This window comes from Camellia sinensis, chromosome 14 (genome assembly GCF_055761805.1).
Source record: "Camellia sinensis isolate YWXY chromosome 14, ASM5576180v1, whole genome shotgun sequence".
In the NCBI taxonomy this organism is placed as follows: Eukaryota; Viridiplantae; Streptophyta; class Magnoliopsida; order Ericales; family Theaceae; genus Camellia; species Camellia sinensis.
Window position 1 is genome coordinate 47,992,619 of NC_138974.1, and position 6,000 is coordinate 47,998,618.

A 6,000-nucleotide genomic window follows, 5' to 3' on the forward strand; every position below is an offset into this window, starting at 1 on the left:
CCCCTTGTTTGTATTCACCTCTGGTCTTCTTTTCCTCCCATTTCAAAGATTGGGCCCCACCTCATCCAATGATACAAACAAATATCTGTGAATAAAAAAAACTAAAAAACAAATAAAAGTCATGTGATACAAGTTACAACTCACAAGTGAGTCACGTGATGGGATGGGATGTCAAGCTTGTAGAGGAAGTTTGGAGTTTTAACAAACAAGCAAACATCTCAGATTAGAGCAGTTCAAAAAAAAAAAAAAAAAAAAAAAAAAAAACAAATAGAGCTCTCATTTGAAAGGGTTTTCTCTTCCTTTTTTTTCTGCTATGAACTAGGAGAACAATAACTCTTGACGGCAAAACCCACCTTTTAGAAAGCAATTGACAAAGAAAGGTAACATTCAATAACTCATGAACTCACTTTGTTTTTATTAATTTATTTTAAAATTAAAATATTTAGTTAATATATAGAGAATGAGATATTCATTTTTATTTTGGTTTTTTCCTTATGATTAGTAGAGAAGATGACTCCCAGTTTTTGGACATGTTCTCACTTATCACTATCATCAGTATTTCTCCTTTTTTCTCAATAGAAGGTAAGTCTTCTTGTTTTTATGTTTGTTAATTTTAATCTATTTATATAAATTGTATATTTTATGTTTGAATTTATTTAATGTTTTGTATATTGTTAAAGATGATATGTGCTTGTAATATAAATAAAATTTGAAGTTATCAAAAGTTTAGATTCATAAAAAAAATAATGTATAAATAAAATTTTCAAGTTATCAGAAGCTTAAATGTGTTCATGTCATGGGGAAGCTAAAAACAATTGATACATTCTTTAAAAGAAAGAGTGTTGATAATTCAACATCTGATGTGCCTAACTTGAACTTTAATATTGAGACTTCAATTCCTGATCAACATCCTTCAAAAAATCCATGAGTTGAATGTCAAGATGTAGACACTTCTTCCTTAGAGCGTGATCCTGGGATACGTCCTCAAATATGGGATTATCCAACTAATCAACAAGATGAAACTCGAAGGGCTTATATCAAGGCAGGACCATATCAGTTTCTTTTTTCAAAATATCCTCCGTCTGGTTCTATAAATCATCCTCGTCGATTTTAATCATCTTGGTTCATATATTTCATTAGTTAGAGTACTCTCCTTCAAAAGATGCTGCATATTGCCTATCATGCTATCTTTTTAGTAAAAAACCAACTGGTCGGCTTGGAGCTAATGCATTCACTATTGATGGATTTTGAAATTGGAAGAAAGTGAATGATGGAATTAATTGTGCCTTTCTATGCCATATGGGTAAGGATCCGTGTCCAACTCATAATAATGCCGTGAAATGTTGTGATATTTTGATGAAGCAATCCCAACATATTGATAAGGTTATGGATAGGCAATCTTTTGAACAGATTATGAATAATCGTTTGCGACTAAAGGCGTCAATAGACAGTGTTCGTTGGCTAACTTCTCAAGGTTGTGCTTTTAGAGGCCATGATGAACGTCCCAATTCAAAAAATCGAGGTAACTTTCTTGATCGATAAAGTTTTTAGCCACATACAATGAAAAAGTTGTTGATGTTGTCTTGAATGCCCCTAAAAATGCCAAATATACTTCACCAACCATCCAAAAAGAAATCTTACATATTTTATCAAGTATGGTGCGAAATAAGATTCGTGAAGAACTTGGGGATTCGAAGTTTTGCATAATTGTAGATGAAGCTCGAGATGAGTCCAAAAAGGAGCAAATTGCTATTGTTTTGAGATTTGTTGACCAAGATGGTTTTGTAAGGGAGCGTTTCTTCAATCTTCTACATGTTAAAGATACTACTTCCTTGACTCTTAAGTTGGAAATAGCTAATGTCCTTTGTAGAAATAGTCTTGATGTTCAAAACATTCATGGACAAGGATATGATGGTGCTAGTAATATGCGTGGCGAGTGGAATGGATTACAGGCTTTATTTCTAAATGAATGTCCCTATGCATATTATGTACATTGTTGGGCTCATCAACTACAATTAGCACTAGTTGCGGCATCAAGAGAGGTAATCCCAGTTCATAGTTCTTTTCTAAGTTAACTTTCATTGTTAATATTGTTGATGCATCTTGCAAGCGTAATGATGAACTACATGAAGCTCAAGCTACTGAAATTGCACACTTGATTTCCATTGATGAACTTGAGACTGGAAGAGGGGCAAATCAAATTAGCACTTTGCAACGAGCTGGAGATACTAGATGGAGCTCACATTTTAAATCAATATGTAGTTTAATAAAGATGTTTGGGGCAACTTGTACAGTTCTTAAAAACGTATTCAAGGATGGATCCACTTATTCTCAACGTGGGGATGCCGATGCAGCGTATGATATGATTTCATCCTTTGAGTTTGTTTTTATTATGCATTTAATGAGGGAAATTATGGGTAGAACTGATATTCTTTGTCAAGCTTTGCAGCAAAAAACCCAAGACATCTCAAATGCTATGCATTTAGTTGCAACTACAAAAGCACTTATTCAAAAGTTGAGAGAAGATGGTTGGGACAGTCTCGTTGGGGAGGTAAAATTATTTTGTGAACGATATGAGATTGAAATACCTGACATGAGTGCTCGATACAGTGCGAGTTGAGGTCCACCTCGTAATCAACAAAATCACATAACAATCGAGTATCACTATCGAATAGATATCTTTACTGTTGTAATCGACTCTCAGTTACAGGAACTAAATCATCAGTTTAGTGAGCAAGCAATGGAGCTCCTTAATCTTAGCTCAAGTTTGGATCCTAAGAGTGCATATAATTCATTAAAAATTGATGAGATTGGCACGCTTGTTGAGAAATTCTATCCTCAAGATTTCACAGAGCAGGAAAGAATTCATTTGAAATTTCAGTTGCAACACTTTGAGCTTGATGTGCCTCATCATCCGGATTTACAAAATCTCCCCACAATTTCTGAACTATGCCGGGGGTTAGTTGAAACGGGAAAGTCAAAAACTTACCATTTGGTTCATAGATTGATTCTTCTCATATTGACACTTCCTGTTTCAACCGCTACTACAGAAAGGGCATTTTCAGTAATGAATATTGTAGAAACTAGCCTTCGCAACAAAATGGAAGATGAATTTCTTACAGATTGTTTGGTTGTTTACATTGAGAAAGAAATCGCAGAAAATTTTAGCTCAGAAATGATTATAGATGATTTCTATTCTCTGAAGCATCATCGAGCACAACTTTGATAGGAAATTATGTGCCTTTTTGTTAGTTTTACAGTAAAGGAGACAAGATATAGTCATTTTGTAACACACTTTTTGTTATATCATGGTGTTAATATATAAAGAATTTTAATCTTTGTTGTTTCACAAATGGTTATAGCTAGTGGATATTTATTTATTTATTTATTATTTAAGTCCACATTTATAATATTAATTTGGCCCCCCCAATTAAGAAATCCTACCTCCGCCCCTGTGTATAGATGTATTATATAATATATATGCATATCATCTTGGTATATATAAAAATGGATAAACAAAATTACAAAATCTTAGGTAGATGAAGTTGTAGGAAATCTCAAGTGTCATTTTGTATTTGTTAAAATCATGGGCTATACATTTTATTTTACTCCGTTAAGCTCAAAGTGAGACAAAATCCCAAAAAACAAATGGAAAGAAGCCAAAGTTTTGAATTAATGGATGAAAATCTCATAATGGACTAGTGTTTGCATAGAAACACTTGTACTAATCTTTTTCTTTCTTCCTATAATATCATGATTTTACAAAGGAGCTATTGATTAATCTCATGACTATCCCTTTGATCACCCTTTCTTGATTTCCAACATGGAGACTCGACCCTCCATGCCCATGTTTCTTGCTACCTCCACCACCTCTGTCATCACTGTCCCCACCTCTATTTTTTCCTGGTGTACATGATTGAGTCACAGTAGCCCCTGCAACATCTTCTGCTTTTACATAATCAATGAAGTATTGATTGGCAAGCTCAAGCTTGGAAACTTTGAAGACGCGAATCACATCTGATTCCTTCAATTCGTGGGCATCTATGAACTCACCCCACCTTCCTGCAATCATGTAGGAGTAGAAGACGTCACAAAGCTTGCAGAATTTGAATCTTATCCAAAACTTCTTATATCCAGGGTCGTAAACTTGTATCCCCACTTCCATATAATTTCCGTCACGCTTCTTCAGGAGAGGGAAATGCTCTTCGGCTTCTTTGGTTGGAATCGGGACCATCTTGTTTGTAACATAGTTATGAGTTAATTGAACTTGAAAGAGATAATTCAACCTGTACCCATCAATTATAATATCGGATTTGGTTGAGACAGTTGAATTTAGCACACCCCCTTTCTCCTTTTTCTTCTGATGAATGAAAGTTTGCGGAAAAATAATTTATTTAAAAAAATACTTTTCAAAGAAACACCACCTGATTACACAATCTAAAATACCTCAATCCAAATGTGTTGTTGATAATACCTCACCAAGCGATCCAAGTGTCTTGCCTCCAAAGTGATTCACCTTGCACCCTCTTACTTTTTATTTTTGTGTATATATTTTCTTCAGACCTTAAAAATTCTGATGGCCAATTTTTGTATCAAATACATCTGATATATATACACAACACATGATAAAGTTTGCATGTAGGTGGGATCCTTAGGGATCTCTATCTTTTAGTTGTGGGGATAAAATAAAAGATGTATCTTTTATCTTAAATATGCAGGATACAACTTATCCAATTTTTCATTAATTATCTTTTAAACAGATAATATAGAACTTCCACTAATTGCAATAATGTCCATCAACACATTACAATTAAACCCCTAAAAGTAGAGAATTACAAGTGAGGCCCTTTCTTACAATTAATCACAAATTTCCTTCCACCAAACTATATTCCACATGAGCTATTAGGTATGGACAAATTTATCACTATCAAAAGCCCTAACTCATGTAACCGAATTCTAAATTTTTCCGTCTTCTAATTGGACCCTAAAAGCATTTTCCAAAAAATAGTATTTTTACAATTATATATGTATAAAATATTTTTATGAAAAAGTAACCATCTGGTTTTTCTTTTGGTCCAATGTTAATAGAAAAATTACTTGAATATACTTTCTCACTTTGAGAATTGTGGATTCCATGTTAAGCACCTATATAAATCAATTACCACTCACATAACCCAACATGTCCGTGTATAGCCTTTGGTTTGGCGTCACCGATTGACAATGTCAAAGTTAAATGAATAGTTAATTAATTTATACAAGCCTCGCAGGTCAAAGGAAAATAAGTGTATTGTAATAGAACTACCTTTTAAACTGACAGTGATCATTCCATAGGCGTTCTCAAAACCGATCCTGTTCAGTGCATGTACTTATTGCATAACACCCACCTATTTGCCTAAGGTCATTACCTCAATGATGGAGTTAATCATTCTATCATATAGCAGCAAAACAGGTGTAGGCCATAGTAGTGTGATGCCCAATCAACACCCATAGCCTAGAACATTAATTGGGTCTACAAGGCACCGAAAAATCATAACTCCCAGCTTTTGGTTCATTAACCATTAGCATGTTTTCCTACAATGTTACCCAAGGGACCTTATGTTCACATCATATGTAACATTAAATATAACATTACCCATAATAATAATAAACAAAGTGCAAAATAAAATGCCAAGCAATTATTTAATCAGTCAATAAAGTCAACAAATTGGTTTTTGAGGGCACAAATGCTAACAGCACTGGTATTGTTATCTTTTCATTTTTTCTGCTAACAGCAGCCTTTGTGCCCTTGTAGCTACCAGTAAGACTAATTGGTCTTCCATGATCACCCTGTTTCTTGCTCAAATTCTCATTTTTCTTCTCATGAAGTACTGATGGTGTTGGATTTTTGTTTCCTTCAATGACGATACCCTTGGCGCCCTTGTAGCTACCAGTAGGGCCAATCAGTCCTCCATGATTGCCCCGTTTCTTGCTATCATCCTCATTGCTCCTCCCCTTGTTCTT

General features: G+C 34.3%; 1 pseudogene across 1 annotated transcript; it reads left to right on the forward strand.

The window, feature by feature from the left end:
- The first annotated feature begins 494 nt into the window (after positions 1-494).
- LOC145806961 (uncharacterized) lies at positions 495-3,332 on the forward strand (annotated as a pseudogene). Its single transcript, XR_014350279.1, has 3 exons — positions 495-582; positions 942-2,537; positions 2,622-3,332. The product of XR_014350279.1 is annotated as an uncharacterized LOC145806961 (transcript).
- The last annotated feature ends 2,668 nt before the right edge of the window (positions 3,333-6,000 follow it).